This window comes from Sus scrofa, chromosome Y (assembly GCF_000003025.6).
Source record: "Sus scrofa isolate TJ Tabasco breed Duroc chromosome Y, Sscrofa11.1, whole genome shotgun sequence".
Taxonomy (NCBI): Eukaryota; Metazoa; Chordata; class Mammalia; order Artiodactyla; family Suidae; genus Sus; species Sus scrofa.
The window spans coordinates 1,605,850-1,627,843 of NC_010462.3; the positions used below are offsets into that span (position 1 = coordinate 1,605,850).

General features: G+C 37.9%; 1 long non-coding RNA gene across 3 annotated transcripts in view; it reads right to left on the minus strand.

Moving 5' to 3' along the window:
• LOC102164143 overlaps positions 1-17,688 on the minus strand; it is a 42,944-nt gene extending 25,256 nt beyond the window's left edge. Inside the window, exons 1-2 of one of the 3 annotated variants that reach the window (XR_002340929.1) lie at positions 17,271-17,688; positions 16,032-16,115 (exon numbers count right to left, since the gene is read on the minus strand). This is a non-coding gene — a long non-coding RNA (uncharacterized LOC102164143). The remainder of the gene's footprint in view (positions 1-16,031; positions 16,116-17,270) is intronic. The other 2 variants (XR_002340927.1, XR_002340928.1) reach the window with 2 other exon arrangements.

Genomic DNA, 21,994 nt, shown 5'->3' on the forward strand with positions numbered 1-21,994 from the left:
AGGGCTTCGAGGGATTTTGAACAGATTCCATGATGTTTCTGAGAACATAAATAAGCATCCAATTCCAAAAATTTTGTGGCCATTGCCTTCCCAAAACCCAAGTCCCGGAAGGACACCTCATGGAAACAGAAAATTCATTTATTGTAAGATGTCAGTGAAGTGCCTTTTTTGGGGATGGGATTTTGGTGGCCAGGACGATCAAAGAATCCTTCACTTTCTGGCCCAAAATGAGAATCAGCTTTCGAATGAAACAGAAGCTATAGAGGCAAAGCCTACTGTAGTATCCTCTTAAGAACATCGAACCCAGAATCACACTTCATAAATTTGGGTTTCAGGCAATTTGGGTTTGGCCAAAAAGTCAATGGATTAGGGATCCTTCCAAACTGACACTGTGCACTGCGGTGAAATGGTATTTAGTGAGGATTTCCTGAGGATTGTGTTGTCTTTTTTTAAAATTTTTATTGAAGTAGAGTTGATTTTGAAGAGTCTGCTCATTTCTATTGTACAACAGAGTGACTCCATGGTCCATGTACACACATGCATTCTCTTTCAGATTCTTTTCCCACATAGATGGTCACAGAATACGGGGTGGAGTTCCCAGTGCAAATCTGTTTTTAACATGCTGCGTTGTTCTTTTTTTTAATTAGTGCTTTAACACAGGGTGAGCAAGAAGAAAGTGCAAGTGTACTTGGCTGCTACCACATATTTCCAATGAAAAATATTCTTGAAGAGGGTGATGGATACTGATATTTATAGTTAACATTGAATAACTTTACAAAGGTGGATCCCAGCAATTATGGGGCTGGGTCACTATTTTTTGGTACCTGTTGTGCCTTTTACATGTGTACTTGCTTTTTTATTTTATTTTTTTGTTGTTGTTTTGTTTTGTTTTGCTTTTCAGGGCCGCTGAAAATCCCCAGGCTAGGGGTCCCATCAGAGCTGCAGCGGCCGACCTACACCACAGCCACAGCAAGGCCAGATTTAAGCAACACCTGCGATCTACACCACAGCTCATGGCCAACACTGGATCCATAACCCACTGAGCAAGGCCAGGGATCGAACCCGCGTCCTCATGGATCCTAGTCGGGTTTCTTTCCACGGAACCACCATGGGACGCCTTTAAGTACGAGCTTTAATTTTTACTTTGATTTCACATGGGTTGACTGCCTATTCGCATTTGTGTTTGGTTACGTCAGGAACTCATATTTAAATTCAAAGAATGCACTTTTGCAGTTCTCATTATACTTCAAAGTCATCAGAGGAGGCAGGAGGTGTAACTTAGCCATCTCACCTCAAGCCTTTGTGTTCTGGGTGGATTTTGCTCCATTTCCTCCTCTTCTCTGGCTTTGAGATGCCCGTTACAGGTGTCATTACTGCGTCACAGGGAGCAGGACGGCAGATGCAGTGGTAATTGAAATGAAAAGGGCTGTACTTAATGTGACCCATGGAGCTGTGTCCAGGAAAATACATCCAGGGAAAAAAATGACACTGAGAGACTCAATGGTACAAACCTAAGACCCTTGTCTTTTTTTTTGGTGCATCTGAGTAACACTATATTCCAGACATAAACTCTATTTTCAGAGGAGCAGAAGGTGACTGGAAGATTCAGATACGTATATAGCATATATATCATATTTTATATATATTATATTTATTATATACAGCAATAGCAATGGGATATCTTCATAGAAATGGTATCTACATACATCACTGATGTCCATCCCTAGACAGCAATCGTATATACTATAGGTTATATAGGTTGTCTATAATATAGGTTATTATATACGTACAATATGTAAGTATTGTATGTGTGTATATTTGTATGTCATTATATAATATAAGTGTAGATATTATGTATTTGTATAATATAAATGTAGATATTATGTATTTGTATAATATAAATGTAGCTAATATATACGTATGTTTGCATATACATATATTATTATAAGATGAATGTATATTATATGTCTATAATACATATGTATATATTTGCATGATACAAATGTATATATTATATATGTATGTGTTTGTATAATGTATTTATGTATTTGTATATCATAAATGTGTATATTATATATTTGTATGATGTAAATGTAGATATTATATATGCATATTTGTATATACACATGTTCTTATTATATGGATGTATATATTATATAGGTGTTCATGAAATATACATGTATACATTATATATTAGTATTTATATCATATAAATGCAGGTATTATATATGTATATTTATACATACATGCTATTATAACATGAATGTATATATTCTATATGTATGTATTTGTAGATATAAAGGTAGACATTATATTTGTATGTATTTGCATAATATATATTAGGCATTTGTATAATATAAATGTAAATATTATTTATGTATATCTGTACATAACATGTTCTTATGGATGTATATATTATGTGTATTCATACAAATGTATATATTATATATGTATGTGTTTGCATAATATAAAGGAAGATACTATATTTGAATGTATTTATATAATATATATACTGTGTATTTGTGATATAAATGTAGATATATATTTGTATCATATAAATGTATATATTACACATGTGTATTTGTATATACATATATATATTTCATCATGACATCATCACGTGTTTCCTTAGGAAAGAAAAATATATGTAAATATAATCCTAATCCATTTCTTATTCTCAAATGGTATATATTCCTATTCCTACTGAATTCCTTCTGTTTTCTTTCACATTCATTTCATAAAGATAGCAGGATTTTAAACATGAAGAGTTTAGCACACAGGCACATATTCTGTTCTGGGACAGGTGTACACGTTCAGAGTGAAATTTCGGAAGCTTTCTCAATTAGTTTAGAAGCAGCCTACCTCCTGAAGGACCGTGAATAGCTGTGTCCATCTGAGACAGGGAAGGTGTGCAGACCGAAGGGTTTCCTGGAACTTCATTGTGGTGGACCACAGGTATGGACAGAATCTGGAGGGGCAGACATGCCATGGGCTCACTGTCAGCTGTCACTCTCCAGGGAAGGTCCTGAGAGGTTAAGGGTATGGTACATCCTGTGCTTGCTGAAGTGTGTTATTAATCAGAACACTCATTTGAGGGGATACTTTGAGAGAAAAAGGTTGGGGGGAGTTCCTGGGGTCAAATAAGATGTATGGATTTGCTATATACATTCGAGTGTTAAAATCTCTGAACGATCCTGCACGAAGGATCCTGCTTTTCCTGTATTCACACACTTATCTAAATGGAATTTTCTCCTCCGTACTAAATGTAGGGATAACTCTTTGAGAAATATGGTTAGAGAGTGGAAAAATTAATAAACAGTCATTTTGGGGGGTCATGCCTGCAGCATGTAGAAGTTCCCAGGCCAGGGATCAAACCCACACTGCTGCAGTGACCCAAACCATAGCCGTGACAACGCCTGATCCTTAACCACTGGGCCACCAGGGAGCTGCTGAACAGTTCTTTTTTTTTTATCACTGAGAGTAAAAATAAAACACAATCTTTGGCCTCAGTGTTCTGTCTATATTAAGTCAGTTGGATAAAAACAGTTTCTCAGATTCCCTGCATCTTCAAACATGTATATCTGATGACAATAATTACCTGATTGGACGCTGTTCTTATTGCACCCTAACAGCCCTTTCTCTGACTTTCTTTTCCATTAGGCAGATTTATTTTTGATAACAATATATGTTATCTGAAAATATATTTTCCTTCTTCCATATGGCGTGCTCTGCCTCCAGCTTAGTAAGAACACAAAGCAATGCATCCTTTAGAATATCTTCAATTGAATCCTGAACTCTGAAGCTTGCTAATATTTCCAGCTACAATGTATAATCATGGACACACACCTCTATCCAGGGGTCTAGAAAAGGAGGCAACGTTTGAAACCCCCCACACCCTTGTGGAAGTTGCCAAAAGAACGTTGTCTTTAGTCCTGAATTTGCTTCTGTTCTGGAAAAACAAAACCGCTGAGAAAACGAAACAGTCTAATCAACTCTCCGGTTGGTAAGAAACAGGAGTGACATTTAAAAAAAAAATGTGAAAGGTGGCACTTTTCTACCTTCACTTATAACATGTCGTGTCATCCATGTGCAAGGTTGGTCACTTCTAAATATCTTCCCTGGAAAATGTACGTTGGCTGTCACGAAAGCAGGCACCAATGCTTACGTGGTTTAGGTTGCTACCAATATAATTTTGTGATATGCAGCTGAATTCCAAAGCAATCCAGCAGTCATGCTGTTTTGAAAAGGTATGGGTAAACATTTTTTTTTTGCCCAAACCTTTGCAATAAGGAAAGGGATGCAATAATATGACTCCCCATTGCAGGAGAGCATTAATATCCCAGATCTGTCTGCAACCTCTGTATCATCTGATCTAGCAAGATGGACTGTTTAATACCAAGGGGTTAAGATGGAGTGATGATGACATCAAGATCTCAAAGGCATATCTGAATTACCATGCTCACTGCAGCATTACTCATGATAGCCAGGGCATGGAAACAACCTAAGTGTCTGTGGATGGATGAAGGCATAAGGAAAATGTGGGTGTCAGAGAGAGATGCACATGATAGATAGATAGATGATAGATAGATAGATAGATAGATAGATAGATAGATAGATAGATAGATAGGAATATTAGAGAGAGAGATAGATGCAGATGATAGACACACAGACAGACAGATAGATACAGATGATAGGTAGATCATAGATGATGGATGAATGGATAGATTAGATACATATTTAGATAGGTAGATACATATTTAGATAGATAGATAGATCAGATACATATTTAGATAGGTAGATACATATTTAGATAGATAGATAGATCAGATACATATTTAGATAGGTAGATACATATTTAGATAGATAGATAGATCAGATACATATTTAGATAGGTAGATACATATTTAGATAGATAGATCAGATACATATTTAGATAGATAGACAGACAGATAGATAGATAGATTAGATACATATTTAGATAGATGATTGATATAGATAAATAGATACAGATAGAGATGATAGATATACATAGATGTTAGCTTGAAAGTTGACAAGCGATAGATACATACATAGATACATACCAACATAGATGATAGCTTTATAGATGATAGATAAATAATATATAAAAGATATTTAATAGATAGATGGACAGACATTTAGATGGATGATAATGATGATGCTGATGATGATAGAGAGATGAGACACACACAATGGAATATTACTGGGTCTTTAGAAAGAAGTAAACCCTGCCATTTGTGTCAACATTGATGGACCTTGAAAAGATTGTTACATGAAATAAGCCAGACACAGAAAAACAGACACTGGGAGTTCCCACTGTGGTGCAGTGGAAATGAATCCAAGTAGTAACCATGAGGAGTAGTATCCATGAGGACTCGGGTTTGATCCTTGGTCTCACTCACTGGGTTAAGGATCCAGCATTGCCATGAGCTGTGGTGTAGGTGGCCGATGCTGCTCGGAGCCCACGGCATTGCTGGGCTGTGGCATAGGCTGGCAGCTGTAGTTCCAATTTGACCCCTTGCCTTGGAACTTCCATATGCTGCAGGTGTGGCCCTAAAATGCAAAAAAAAAACAAAAAACAAACAAACTATGGAAATTTTAGGTCAGTGCCTCTGTCTCAGACACTGTATCCCAAGCTTGACTCAGATCACTTCCCTTGACGAATTTCATTCCAATGATCTGTGACAGCCCTTTATCCATCCCTCTCTCAGAGCATAAGTGTATTTTTTGCTCTTGTTTATTGGTGACTATTTTATCATCCAAATGACATGAAAAAGTGCTTATGGAAGATTCCGTAATTTGTCTGATTTTTTTCCCACTCCACTGCCACAGATAATATATACACATTTTTCCATCTGTCTGCCTTACCTTGCCTTTGGGTTTGACCACATGACTTTCTTTGGTCACGAGGACATGAGCCAATGCGAGGGGAAGAGAGGATGAAAAAAATGCCAGCACTGGTAGAATGATCCTTGAGTTCCAGGAAAAAGCCACGGCCGCCTCCTGCTTAGACTCCAAGAAACACAGGTAAAACATACCTGAAACAAACTACAGCCTTGACCTTAGTCACAGGCTCCAGCAGCACGACTCAGACCAGCCAGTGTTGAAGATCCGTTTCAGAATTGAGAAATATGATCAGCTTGGAGAACGATAATAACACAAGTGTCCGAGAGAGGGGTTGTAAATGCTTTCACAGCTAATTGACATGCATTTTCGAGAAGCATTTTTTTTTCCCCTCTTAGGACCTTGGATAGAATATCCACCTGCACTTTTGCCCTAATAAGTGGCCACTTCAAAGCAGCAGAACTCATCAGTGGCCAGGATCTGCAATTGGGTTTCCAGGAAATCTTATGAGCTCAATTAGTGCATGTGTCATCTCTCTACAGACTTCACTCCTCAGCATTTTAGCTTTGGCTTTTATCAATAACAGGTCTTCAAAAGAGAAGAGGCTTAGGCATTCTCTGTAAGCCACAAGCACTAAATTGATATAAGGGGCTCACCTAATGCAGATGCTTTCGTTATTTCAGAAATTGCAGTCTGCACTGAGTATCATACTAATGTCTCGTTTCCTCCTATTACCTGGCAGCAGTTGTTTTTTAAGGTTGTCAAGAAGACATCAGCATGGAGTCTGAACATAATCTGAGAAGGCAAGGACCAGACTGTGCATCCCTGCCTCGGTTTTCCCTGGGCTTAATCCAAACACTTGGGAAGGCAGACGCCAGCCTCTTCCTGAACCCACCCTCCATCCAAGTCCATCATCTGCTGGACCAAAGCTTCTAGTCCATGACTCAATGCTTGAATCTACTTTGGAAGGCAAGATCTGTCAATATGAGAAAGCAAAACAGAATCTCCCCAAACATAAAAGGAATCTCTAATTTAACTCTCTGTCCAGTTAGGCTTTTAGTTTAATTTTATTTTTATGAAAGGATGGTTGATTTACAATGTTTTATCCATGTCTGCAGTACAGCCAAGTGACCCAGGCACACATATATGTACGTTCTTTTTTTTTTTCATACTATCTTCCATTATGCTCTATCCCAAGAAATTGGATATGGTTCCTTGTGCTGTTTAGTGGGACCTCATTGCTTATCTATTCTAAATGTCATAGTTTGCACCTATGAACCCCAAACTCCCAGTCAATCCCACTTCCTCCCCCAGCCTCTGCCTCGCCTTGGCAACCAGAAACCTGTTCTCTAGGTCTATGAATCTTTTTGTTTTGTAGATAGGTTCATTTGTGCCATATTTAGATTCCACATAGAAGTGCTGTCATTGCCATTTAAATCAATCAAATCATGCATTTTTTAAATGGCATGGGCTTCTCTCTTTCAAGAGTATATGAAAAACGTCCCTGAAAACATTTACCATAGAATGATTTCTCTACTTGCATTACAAGCCTGTTTAGATAATGATATCACACCTGTAAGAAATACACACATCTCAGATAGAAAGAAATCATGTGTTCTAGGACCAGCAAGAAGTTAGCGATGTAGAACATTCATTTGTCTGGGCATACAATGCTTCAGCTACCAGCCTATGAATAAGACCAACCTTGGCACCCAAATCCAGCTTGATTTCTCTCTCACCTAATTGGCACTCAGAGTCCATTGCAAACTGTACTTCATCGTTAACTTTCTACTTGCTAACAAGTGAACAAGTAATTAGGGCACAAGGCTGAGCAGGCTACATGTGAGAGCTAAGGGTCATTTGTAGGAATGACCTCCAGCCCTTCAATAGACTTAAATGATCCACCTGAATGATTTCACTCCAAACCATGGATGAACTACCAGGATATCATCATTGATGGCAAGATGGCCCTTCTGATGGCAACTTGCAAACCACAGAAACATATTTGGGAACCAGTAGGGATATACACTTCATACCAGGGAGAGATTAGAATAACCAGGGGAATCTGGGATGAACCAGAGCATGGAAATGAGGGAAGGGAGTGGACAAGTGAAAGGTAGGAGTTAGTCAAGAATATCAGGTGGTCTAAAGGCGTATACACCTTGGTAGATGGGTTAGAACCTGGGCCATGCTTTTCCACCCTTCTCTGTCTCTGTGTCCTTCCAATATATATTCCTCCTAGAAGGATGTGGAGTCTATTTCCTGATCCGTCTCTTGAATCTGCGCTGTTCCTCATCACCCCAAGACAATTTGTTCCGTCTGAGACCATCTGAGAACAGGAATCCCTCAGTTAATGGCCAGTCAGCCTCCAGGAGGAAAGAAAGTGGCTCATGTGTACTGCACAAAGCCGTGGGGCCATCCCGGCTCAGCCTAGACCAGAAGGGCCAGTGAGATGAACCCACCCTACATGGACAACTCAAAGAAGGACAAACTAAATGAAAATGGTTAGTGTTTTAACAGCAGCAGGGTAACAAATAGCACAGGGAGAGGTTGGGCTCAGCAAGTTTTGTCACAAGGAATGGCATTAGGCAAGGGTTGTGCTAAATAAAAAGTATAAAATATCAGGAATTCAGTTGGGAATGGGTCCCAGCATGGAAGAGACATCAGTTCGACCTCTGGTCTTGGGGAAAAGGGTCATTTTCACTTTTATAGGGTCTAAGCCTTGAGGGGATTATCAGGAGCAGAGAGACTATAATTCCCAAGAGATTCTTCTCCACCAGAAAATTCCTAATACCTTTTATCTTCATTCTGCACATGCATGCTTCAATGCGTCAAGTGAAATATACCATCTGCCATCACTATAAAAATATAATTATTTGAATGTTTTAATATGTGAGGTTACAAAGGGCTGAATGCTTTCTTCAGATAGGAACTCTGAATAAAACCTATTAATATAACTTTACAGAGACTTGAAGAAGCAGGGATTACAAAATAGTCTGTGAAATTGAAGGGTCTATTGGGGAATACTGGAGCCTTTTTCTTCTACACTGCTAGGTCCTATAATACTAAGGACAAATAAAAACGTTTCCATTATAGCCTTCAGTGATTAGACCTTCTGTCATGTCACAAATACAAAAGACTTCAGAGCAGGTTCACAAATATGACTTTATATCTAAGTACATAACCACATGTGTGGATGTGTCCCAAATGGGCTCTGTATTTCCCACTATTTTTTTTTTTCTTTTTAGGGTCACACCCATGACATATGGAAATTCCCAGGCTAGGGGTCAAATCAGAGCTGCAGGTGCTAGCCACAGTCACAGCCACAGAAACGTGGGATTCAATCCACATCTGTGACTTACACCACAGCTCACAGCAATGCCAGATGCTTAGCCCACTGAGCAAGGCCAGAGATCAAACCACATTCTCATGGATAGTAGCTGGGTTCTTTACTACTGACCCACAATGGGAACTCCAGTTTCCCACTGATTCTTACCACCATATCTTTGCTACACATACTTTCCTGGGGCAGACCAAGAAAGTTGCTATATATCCCCTATGATGTATTCAAGCTTCACCCAAGTAGTATATATCTACACCTCAAAGGCAGGGGTATGGGATGAGAGCTAAGAGAAATTCACCAAAGCATACTTTGTGAACCAACTGCCCTCAGAAGCCTGGAGGAAGAGCCTCGGGACAAAGAGAGGTCTCTCAAAAAGAGAAATATAGGAGCAGGGCTAGAGAAAAAAGGAAAAACCCTAAGCAAACCTAAAAGGAGGATGCTGAGCATTAAGCAAGAGAGGCCACCCATAGAATGAAATCATACTAGTGCTCAGCTCTAACTGATGCTGAACAGAAGCCTTGGAGCATGTCTGAAAACACGTAAAGCAATTAGTAGATTAAATCCAATCAAAGCTGCAAAAAGCACGGGTTTAGCTAAACTAGAGGTCACACTGACATAGTCCCACACTCTAGGAGCTTGAGAGAAAAAAAGGAGGGATGCATTTTTCTACATAGAGTAAAAGATTTTGGATTTCACATCCTACTATCCTTTCATACAAATGAACCACTAGGCAAAATAAAGATCAAGAGACATCTAAAGAAATAAAAATATGTAACTTGTGCTTAAAAGAGAAAATAGTCAATAAAAGCAGACCCATAGATGGTCCAGATGTTAAAGTTATCAGACAAGGTATTTAAAATAACTACAGTAGATAGAAAGACAGAGCAATGATAGAATATAGGAACTAATGTAGAGATTGAACAAAAGAATGAAGACTGAGCAAAATTAAACAAATGGGACCTAACCAGACTTACACATTTTGCACAGAAAAGAAAACCACAAACAAAATGAAAAGACCACCTATGGAATGGGAGAAAATATTTGCCAACAACTGACTGACAAGGAAGGAATTAATTTCCAAAATACACAAACATCTCATACAGATCAACACCAACAAAATTAACAATCCCATCAAAAAATGTCCAGTAGACCTAAATAAGCATTTCTCCAAAGAACACATACAGATGGCCAACAGACACATGAAAAGATGCTCAGCATTACAAATTATTAGAGATATACAAATCAAAACTATAATGCAGTACTGCCTCACACAGGTCAGAATGGTCATCATTAATAAGTCTACAAATAACAAATACTGGAGAAGGTGTGGAGAAAAGGGAACCCTCCTACACTGTTGGTGGGGAACATAAATTGCTTCAATCACTGCGGAAAACAATATGGAGGTTCCTCAGAAAACTAAAAATAGAATTACTATATGACCCAGAAATCCCACTCCTGGGCATATAGCCAGACAAAACTGTAATTCAAAAAAATATATGCATCTCTATGTTCATAGCAGCACTAGTTACAATAGCCAAGACACGGAAACAACCTAAATGTCCACTGACAGATGAGTGGATAAAGAAGATGTGGTACATACATACAAAGGAATACTACTCAACCATAAAAAGGAATGAAATAATGCCATCTGTAACAACATGGATGCAACTAGAGTGAAGTAAATCAGAGAATAACAAACATCATATGATATCATGTATATGTGGAATCTAAAATATGATACAAATGAACTAATTTATGAAATAGAAACCAATTCATAGACATAGAAAACAAACTTACAGTTACCATAGGGGAAAGGGGGGATAAATTAGGGGTTTTATGTTAACATATATACCCTACTATATACAAAATAGATAAACAATAAGGACCTACTGTATAGCACAGGAGGACGCTATTCAATAACTTATAATAACCTATAATGGAAAAGAATACAAAAAAGAATATATGCATATAACAGAATCACTTTGCTGTACACCTGAAGTGAACATTGTATTTTAAATCAACTATATTTCAATTTTTTTTAAAAAAAAGAGTGGGTATTTTGGTAAAGTGATGGAAGTTATAAAAAGGCATCAACATGAAACACTGGAAACAAAAAACTAGGCTACAAAAAAATGACCTGTTCAGTGGATTTGCTCCACAGGAGCCTGGAACAGCAACAAAGTATATGTACCTTTGACATAGGCAAGAAAAGTGTTGAAACTGATAAATAAATATTTTAAATAAAAAAGTGGAACACAAACCAAGGAGCACATCATTTGACATCCAACAAACAAAATATTGAACGCTATAACACGTATAATTGGTACTTCCGGAGAGCTGAGACATGCAAAGGGGAAAAATAAATATTTGAAAGCAAAATGGTCAAAAAATTCTAAAGTTGGTAAAACACATCCCCCAAATAAGGCCAGAAGCTTGACAGTCACCAGGCAGAATACATACACAGAAAACTGCACTGGCTACAAAATAGGCACACTGATGAAAATAAAACTAAACTTAAGCCTTAAAGTAATCAGAGAATAAAGACATATTGAGTTCAAGAAAATACTGGGAAGGATGAAATATAACCATCCACCACACACAAGGGAGCCTGGAATAAAATTGAAAAAAACCTATAAATTGCTGAAAAAATTGTTCTCCCACAGACTTACAATGTAGGAGATGTCAATATTGGAGCTTTAAAATGTAGGAAATAATGCAGTTCTAAATAGAAAAAAAAAAAAGACGCAGAAAAAGAGACCCATGTTCAGCAGCATGAAACAAATATTCAATAAAAATATGGTAGATTTGAATTACATGGTCAATAAAATTTACCTAATCAACATTTCTGTAACAGCATATCCAGGAACTTTAGAATAGATACTGATTTTCAAGGGCATAGGCACATTCGCTAAGATTACGTGCTATACATTAATACCAACATCAAAACCCACTAGACGGTTGCAGTAGTTTTAAGCCTCTTCACCAACTAAAAGGATATTAAATTATGTACCACTGGCAATTAAATAGGTAGAAAGCCTTCAACACACTTTAACAGAGAAAGAGTTCTATCTGTGGTGTGTGTGTGTGTGTGTGTGAGACAGAGAGAGGCAGAGAGAGACAGAGACCATTTATATATTTGGAAATTAAGAAAATGCTTTTTAAAAACCCTGAGAAAGAATACAAAATTGCAAGAAGAATTAGAAATGCTGACAGCTGCAGATGAAAAGACCACATATCGATATGCGTGTGAGATGCACCAAAAGTGTGCATAGAATTAAGAAAAAGTATAAAATCAACATATTAACAAGCTAGAAAAATAAGAGCAAAATAAAACCAAAATAAGTTAAGAAATTAAATAATAATAAAACCAAATGTAGGAAGTCATACTTTAGAAAACATGCAAAATAGAGATATCTGGATTAAAGTTTGTCTTTTTCTGCAAATTTAAGAAAATTGATAAATTCTAAGAAGAGGGATCCAGAAAAAGACAGAAAATAGACATTTCTAATGCCAGGAATGTTAAAACGATTAGGGCACACCATGAATAACTTTATAGTAATAAACACAGATAAAAAGATATTTCCTTAAAAAACACAATGTATCAGAACTGACATGAGGAGAAATAAAATTCAAACAGATATATAACTATCAAATTAGTTTGGAAAATAATAATTTTTAAATACCATAAAAAAAACACCTCCCTTCAGGAGGTATAGATTTTCTGATAAATTCTCTAAAACATTTAAATTAGGAGTTTGGGATTAACATAAACACACTGCTATCTATAAAATAGATAACCAACCAGGACCTACTGTGTAGCACAGGGAATTATACTCAATATTTTGCAATAACCTATAAGGGGAAAGAGTCTGAAAAAAAATCTATGTCTAACTGAATCACTTCACTGTACACCTGAAACTAACACAACATTTTTTAAAATTTATTTATTTTTCCACTGTATAGCATGGGGGCCAAGTTACACTTATATGTATACTTTTTTTCCCACCCTCTGTTCTGTTGCAATATAAGTATCTAGACATAGTTCTCAATGCTACTCAGCAGGATCCCATTGTAAATCCATTCCAAGTTGTATCCGACAACCCCAAGCTCCTGATCCATCCCACTCCCTCCCTCTCCCCCTGGGGTGGCCACAAGTCTATTCTCCAAGTCTATGATGTTCATTTGTGCTGTATATTAGACTCCAGTTATAAGTGATATCATATGGTATTTGTCTTTGTCTTTCTGACTTATTTCACTCAGTATGAGAGTCTCTAGTTCCATCCATGTTGCTATAAATGGCATTATGTCATTCTTTTTTATGGCTGAGTAGTATTCCATTGTAACACATTTGTAAATCTAACACAAAAATAAGTACATAAATAAACATTTAAAGAAGATATGACATCTACACCACCTAAACACTTTCTAAAAATGAAATGCACATGTCCCCTCTTGTTCTAACAGTCAGCATTACCTCAACACAAAAACCTGAAACACATGTTACTAAGTAGGAACAACACAGAACAATAAGTTCATGAATAAGGAGGCAGTAAAGACCAACAACACAGTAGGCAACTGAATCCAGCAAAGTGTAAAATGGTTGTTACATTATGACTTTGAAAAATGAGAACAAAGGGAGGATTTATACCGTCAGATATCAAGAGGTCATATCCTATTACTATTGCTGTAGTGATCTTGCAGCGGTAAGAGAAAAAACTACAAAAAGTAACAGGGTATCAAGGAAGAGACTCCAGCTGGTATAAAACAGTTTCAATACATGATGGCGGAAAAACAGGTAAACAGAAAAACCAGAACTGATACTTCTACCTCACAACAGCTAATAATTAATTCTAGAGGATATATACACCTGAGCTTAACATAAAGATTCTGTCAGGGAATACAGAAGGATTTCACTTTAACAAAGTTTCTTGGACAGGACAGGAAAAACTGGGAAATGGGGGAAAAATGGGAAAACCTGGGGAAAATGGGAACAGTATACTCGGACTTCCCATCGTGGTGCAGTGGAAACGAATCCAACTAGGAACCATGAGGTTGCGGGTTCGATCCCTGGCCTCGATCAGTGCGTTAAGGATCCAGCATTGCCGTGAGCTGTGGTAGAGGCTGCAGATGTGGCTCGGATCTGGCGATGCTGTGGCTGTGGCGTAGGCTGGTGGCTGCAGCTCTGATGAGACCCCTAGCCTGGGAACCTCCATATGCCATGGGTGAGGGTCTAAAAAGACAAAAAGACAAAAAAAGAAAAAAGAAAATTATACTCAATCAAAATTGCTAATTTCTGCTTAGAGAGATCACTGTGAAAATATTTAGGCTAACCACTAAAAAGTATATATATATGTATATATATTTTATATATAGATAATGTATGAATATATTTAATATGTATTATTTATATAAATAGTATTTCATATATAAAAATGATATATCAATAATACACAACATATTTATATCATTTGTATAAAAAATAATATATAAATGATGTAAATATATAAATAAAACATAAAAATCATATATTGTAAATTATAATTTATAAATTATGTATATACATATCTATAAGACATATCCAGAATATATAAACAATTCCTACAAATAAACAATGAAGATGAACAGTGCAATAAAATGAATTAAAAACTAAAATGTGTTGGGGTTCCTGTTGTGCCTCTGCAGTAATGAAACTGACTAGTATCTGTGAGGACACAGGTTCTGTCCCTGGCCTTGCTCAGTGGGTTAAGGATCCAGCATATTCTACCCCTAGCCTGGGAACTTCCATACGCTGCAGGTGTGGCTTTCAAAAGACAAAAATAAATAAATGAAAGGTAAAAAAAAAATTAAAATGTGTAACTACCATTCAAGACATAAACATTACCAATAACCACATGAAAACATTAAAATCAAACCACATCTACCAGAATAGCATAAAGATGGATGATTCACATATTAGTGAGTACAGGAGCAACTGGAATTTTCATGCCTTGCTGAAGAAGTACAAAATCAGACAACCTCTTTGGAAAATTATTTTTACACTATTTTTATATTATTATTATTACTTTTTTTTTTTTTTTTTTTTTTTAAGGCTGCACCTGCAGCATATAAAGTTCCCAGGCTAGGGGTTGCATCAGAGCTGCAGCTGCTGGCCTGCACCACAGCCATAGCCATGCCAGATCCAAGCCACATCTGCAAACTACACCACAGCTCATGGCAACACCACATTCGTAAACTACTGAGAGAGGTCAGGGACCAAACCTGCATCCTCATGGATACTAGTCAGGTTCTTTACCACTGAGCCATGACAGTAACTTCTGGAAAATTTTTTAGTAGTTTATTACAAAGTTAAAAGTGTACCAGTTCCAATAACATGAAGTTCCAATAACATAACCAGTTCCAATAACATAAAGAAATACATCCAGGCAAAGACATATACATGAAAGTTTACAGAGCCTAAATATTTGTAATGGCCAAAACCTAAAAAACAACCCAAATTTTGTTGAGGAAAATATAAACTGTATATGTGTCCAAACCAGCAATATGCAATAAAAACAAATGACCCATTGATATACACAACACTATAAATCTCAGAAATGTTACCTGTTTTAAAAATGACAAAAATATATCGTAACATCTAATTAACAAAAAGTGCAAGAACTGGGAAACCTTTTCAAGAGCAACAGAAGCTGGGCTCTGGTGGGGAGTTAATTGATGGAGAATTTCCTAGGATGCTGGTGGGAATTTCCTAGGATAATGAAAAATTGTGTGCATATATCACATGATAAAAATACATAAATGGACCGAAAGCATCCCACTGAATACTTACGATCAGTGTGTTTTCTGGGCGTTGAAAGACATCTCAATACAAATGGGTTTTTTTAATCCAACATGCATTACCTTTTAATATCACCTGAAAGATAATGACCTCTGTCAAACACAAGGCAGCAAAAGGAAAAAAGAGCACACACACTGAATAAAACACATGATTTAATATCTAGCACGTGTTCTACCTAAGAATCTGTGATGCACGTAAGATTTTAGGATGAGAATTTGCCTGCAAATAGAAAAAAAAAAAAAGAATGTGGTGCAAACTCTACCCATATAATATGGGGCAGGCTTCATTCTTCACTGGGTTCTATTTTTCTTCAGATGATTTATAAAACATGCTTCTTAATCAAGTGGCATAATCCGCTGTATTTTACGAGTAAGGAATAGAAAAAGAGAACTATGGTCCATCTAGTCTACCAGTAGCCCAAAAAATGGATGGAATGGGTGGAAATTGGTTGGAAGAAGTTTAGCTCCCAACAGAAATGCTATCAAATCATGTCCCACCTTTATTCTGACGATGGTGGCTGCATATGCGCCATTGTCTTCTAATTTGATGCTAAAACAAACCATCGAATTTCAAGGGTTTCTTGTTCGATTTGCCCTGACAATGATGCTCTCACTCATATCATCTGTTTGTGAGCAAGCCGGGTATTTTCAGCTCCAGGGAGAATGCATCCCTGACCACTTTCCAACTGTAGGCTGTTGCTGATATAAATAGCAGACTCTTTACCGGTGGCCAACCAAAATGGAACTGCAGTCCTAGTTCCAAATGTCAGAGAAAAATCTCCTGAGACAAGAGGCAGGCCACAGACACAAAGATCATCAAGTTAAAAGGGTCCCGGCGGCCCATTCCCCACCCAGGGCTCTGCTGAGAAGGTGATGCAAAGCACTATGGTCTCCCGTGGAAGCCTTGAAGGAGCGTTCAGATTTAGCACGTACTGACAGTTAAAGGCGGGAAAAAAAGAAGAAATCCACCTTCATGAATTTTCATGAAATGAACAGGCTTAAAAATGAACTGATACGGATTGAACCCATCAGATCACAGAAGGCTGAAATTTAAAATGCACTCAGGAGACCTCTACCATTCGATGGTTTCTAAGAAGTTTGAATGTTTCATGTTTTTCTCCCCAGATAATTAATCCCTCCCCAGATTATGTCAGAGGGCAACCGAATGGACAGAGACAACATTTCCAGGCTCTCGTGATACAGAAGGGGTGGATAAAGAAAGTCACCTTACCTTTCCCGTAAATAAACACGCTTGCAGCCATCACGCTTGCAGCCATCAAGCCAGCAGCCACCACAGCTGCTCTGGGCAGTGCCTCCTGTGGGGAAGGATGGTGGGTTGGGGAAAAATAGGACTCTGGCCCCAAGGAGCTGAGGTGCCTATGAAAGGAGTGGTTTCACTGAACCCAGAACCCTGCATCTTCCCAGACACAGAAAAGCACTCCCTTCCTTCCTGTGAGATGTCTGGTTTTTCTTAAAATAACAGTCACTGTTGGATGTTCCCACTCTCTGGTTTTTGTTGCAAAAATTTCTCTGCATCCCCATTCCTCACTGACCTCTTTGGAACGGTCCCTCAGAGCGGTCTACGAAGCTGCTGCCTGGGTGTAAGCCCTCAGTATGCCACCTAATAAAACCTAATTCTCAACTTACAGGTGGAGTTTTCTTGTTTGTTCGTACGTTTGTTTGTTTTCCTTCTTGAGGGCTGCACCTGTGACGGATGGAAGGTCCCAGGGGTGGAATCAGAGCTGCAGCTGCTGGCCTACACCACAGCCATGGTAACACAGGATCTGAGTCGCATCTGTGACCTACACCACAGCTCATGCACAATGCCAGATCCTTAACTCACTGAGTGAGGCCAAGGATCAAACCTGCATCCTCCTGGATACTAGCTGGATTCATTTCTGCTGTGCCATAGCATGAACTCCAGCATGGCTGTTTTTTTGTTGTTGTTGTTGTTGATGCAGGGAAGATATTCAAATTAAATTAGCAATTAAGTCATGTCACACATTTCAATGTATATGACATATTATATGATATTTCATGAGGTCCTACATTTCTAGGTGTGTCATTGCTTGGGCCCATTGAAAGAAGCAGTAAATCACCTCTTAGGGTGCCAGGCCGTGTGATAACTCAGTGAATTTTAAGAGAGAAAAATAAATGTTTGTGGCATCGATCAGAATATAAACAACCAGGAGTTCCTGTCGTGGCTCTGCGGAAATGAATCTGACCAGTATTCATGAAGACACAGGTGGGATCCCTGGCCTTGCTCAATGGGTTAAGGATCCGGTGTTGCCATGAGCTGTGGTGTAGGTCACAGACACGGCTCAGATCTGGCATTGCTGTGGCTGTAGTGCAAGCTGGCAGCCGCAGCTCCAATTTGACCTCTAGCCTGGAAACATCCATGTGCCATAGGTGTGGTGTTAAAAAAAGAAAAGAAAAGAAAAGAAATTTTGTAAAATTATTCAGTCTGTTCACTGAGGTTTTTATAGTTTCAACAATAAAATGAAAAACTTCACCTCATCTCTCTGCAGTAATTGTCATTTTAAATTATTCATCAGTGGGCTCCTCCACTGAAACCCACTTTTCCAAAGTCTAACCATTTTGAAAGGACTCACTTCTAAAAAAAAAAAATTGTGTGTATAACCGGGTCACTTTGCTATACAGCAGAAATTGACAGAACATTGTAAATCAACCATAATAAAAATCTCTAAATAAAAATAAAATAAAATAATAAATAAAACTTAAGTACTACTAATAAAAGTAAAAATTTTAAAATTAGGTTATAATGTAATATCATGTTTAAATACTCAGCACTCTTTATGTGAGAGTTTCCCAAATTGTGTTGTCAGGCACACCTATCCACAAGGTATATTATTTGATACACGAAATACATGGCATCACATCTATGAAAGCCCTGTGGAATTGCTGCTTCCACAGAGACATTTTAGCAGCTGCTAATTTAACTTACTGTCTTTAAAAACTAATGGTAGTTCAATCAGATATCATATACATGGAATAGGATGCATCTGTCTTAAGTGTGCAGCTTCAGGACTCTGGACAAAGAGATGTGTCTGTGGAAACAGCAGCCAGAACATGATATAAAATATTTCTGCATTTCCCTCCTTCCTGCCCACTTCCAAAACATTTCCTATCTCGAGAAAATCACTACATGAGCCTCACCGGACCTTGAACTTTGTATCAGCAGAATTGCATAGGTTTGTTTCTGACTTCTTCTACGGAACAAAATGTTTTAGACGGGCAGGTGGGCTTTCTTCCAGTTTAAGTTCACTTCTTCTTAATAACTCAGCATTGCCATGAGTTGGATCCTGCAGTGTGCTGGTCAGCTCTAAGAGGGATGGATCTAGGTTTTGTTCTTGAACCGCCATGCTCATCCAACACCAGGAAACTGCATTATCGACTTGTGTTTGATTTTAATTTTGAGAGGAGTTATAAGATGAAACGACCGAAGGAAATGGACCCAGGGTCAAAACGATCCCTAGTAAAGTAGAATCCTGTGAATACCACTTAGTGAGACACAGTTTTAGGTATGGGTTCAACATTCTTAAACAGAACTTGGGAGATGGTCTAAACACCAACCTCAGAGCCGCAAAAGAGGACCTATCCCTCTGGTACCTACTAGGACCTGAGTGAAGAATCCACTGATGTTGGGTTTGACCTAAGATTTCTACCAAAGAAACATCCAGCTTTAGAAAAATCCATTTGAGCATTCAGAATTGCATGTTATTCTTATAACATCTGTACAAACACTAAGGTCATGAAAAAGTCTTACTCCAGCAAATCATTTTCTTTCCTGTACAGGCATTTCAGCAAAGGCTGGTAACATCCTTTACATCGTGAATCTTTGCTGGTAATTCTTTAAGGTCTTGTTTCTCCCAAATTAAGAAAGGCCACTTGCTCCTCCAAGGAGAACTTACTTTTTGAAGGAGGCATTCCTAACCACTGATCCATATATGGGCTGAAAATCCCTGACACTGTGGTATGTGCAAAAGCACATACATGTATTTTTCTGGTCAAGGTCAATCGTTTTGATTAGATACACACAGACGCTTGTGACTCAAAGGATGGAGATTTTTCCTCCTATAATGATATCTCATCTAACCTTGCTGGTGTCTTGAAAACAAATGTCAGCAAAAATACTTCTTAAAGTTAGGGGACCCATTTGCCAGTTCTTTTTTTTTTTTTTGGCTTTTTAGGGCTGCCCCTGTGCCATATGGAAGTTTCCAAGTTCCCAGGGTAGGGTTTGAATCAGAGCTGCAGATGCCAGCCTACACCACAGTCACAGCAACGTGGGATCCGAGGCATGTCTGTGACCTACACTACAGCTCACAGCGACGCCGGATCCTCAACCCACTGAGCAAGGCCAGGGATCAAACTCAGGTCTTTGTGGATACTAGTCAGGTTTATTACCGCTGAGCCACAATGGGAACGCCCCACTTTCCAGTTCTTAAAGACCTGTGACTCCTATTTTCACGGCACCCAAGACTTTTGTAAAAGCAAAGATTTCACCTCCTAATAAATTCTGTCGAGGTTAATACTCTTCAAGAGCTAAATTAAAATTTTAAAGAAAATGAAATACATTTGGCCAAATTTTTGAATCCATGCACTTGCACAACCATGGTTTCCCATTTTCTCATCAAGAAGAAAATGTACAAAGTGTTACCCTCATGTGATTTTATATCGGGAAAGATATAAAGTGTCTTTTCAGGGAAGCATAGAATAGTTTCATTAGTATTATAATTTCATGCTTAACAGGGGGTATTGAAATACTATTCGATTTAATTTTATTGCTACGAGCTGGCTTACTTTGTCAGTCCACTGATGTAGGATGTAGATGGTTAAATTTCAATCTGGTCTTTGCAAAAAATAACAAGTGAGAACATTTGGGATTACAAATCTTATTTAAAGAACTGTATCACTTGAAGCTGAAATTAAATATGTAAATGTTAACCGTTTATTTTACACAAATCAAGCCTGCATCAATAATTTCATATTAACATATATACAAGCAATTTGCTCTTGTTGATCCTGATGGGTTTATCAACTCACATAAATGTTGATTCACTTATTGGACACATCCACCCAGAGGTTTTTTTTAATCATGAAAGTCTAAGAAGTCTTTGATTAAATTCAATCTGGGGTAAACGTGTTTTTTTTTGTTTTTTTTTTGTTGTTGTTGTTTTAATTTCCTGGAAAGAAAAACATCCGAAAACAGGAATAACCTTGCCTTCTTTGCTCACACAAGTTTCAGGGGGAAAATAAATGGGTTGGTTTCACTAGAACCAATGCTTAAGAAATTCTATGCAACATGGAAGAGCCAAGTTTCATCAGCAACCAAAAGCAAGGACAAAAAGAATAAGTTGTCTCATTTGGGAATAACAAGCTCTTTCTGAAGCCACCATGCTTGTATCCATAGCCTTACCTAACTTCCTTCTAGAACCATCCTCTCTCGGACACTCCAAATGGCCTGAGGCAGCCAACTTCCTTCTTGGAAGGAAAATCACAGCCATGGCATCCCTTCTTCTTGTCAGTTCATTGTCTTCTTCGTTGTTGTTTATAAAGCTTTATTGAAGTATAGTTGATGGACAAGGTCATAATCATTTCTGCGGTCTAACAAAATGATTCAGTTATACAGACACACACACCCATTCTCTTTCAGATTCTTTTCCCATATAAATGATCACAGAATCACGGAATGGGTAGAGTGCCCTATGCTAGACAGGAGGTCTCTGCTGCTCAATCATTCCATAGACCTCAGTGTGCATATACCTATCACAAACCCCCAGTCTATCCCTCCCCGCAACCTGACACCTTTGGTAACCATACGTTTTTCAAAGTCTGTGAGTCTGTTTCTGCTCTGCAAATGAGTTCATATGGATAATTATTTTTTTTTAGATTCCACATGTAAGTGATATCATATGATGTTTTCTACTATCTAAC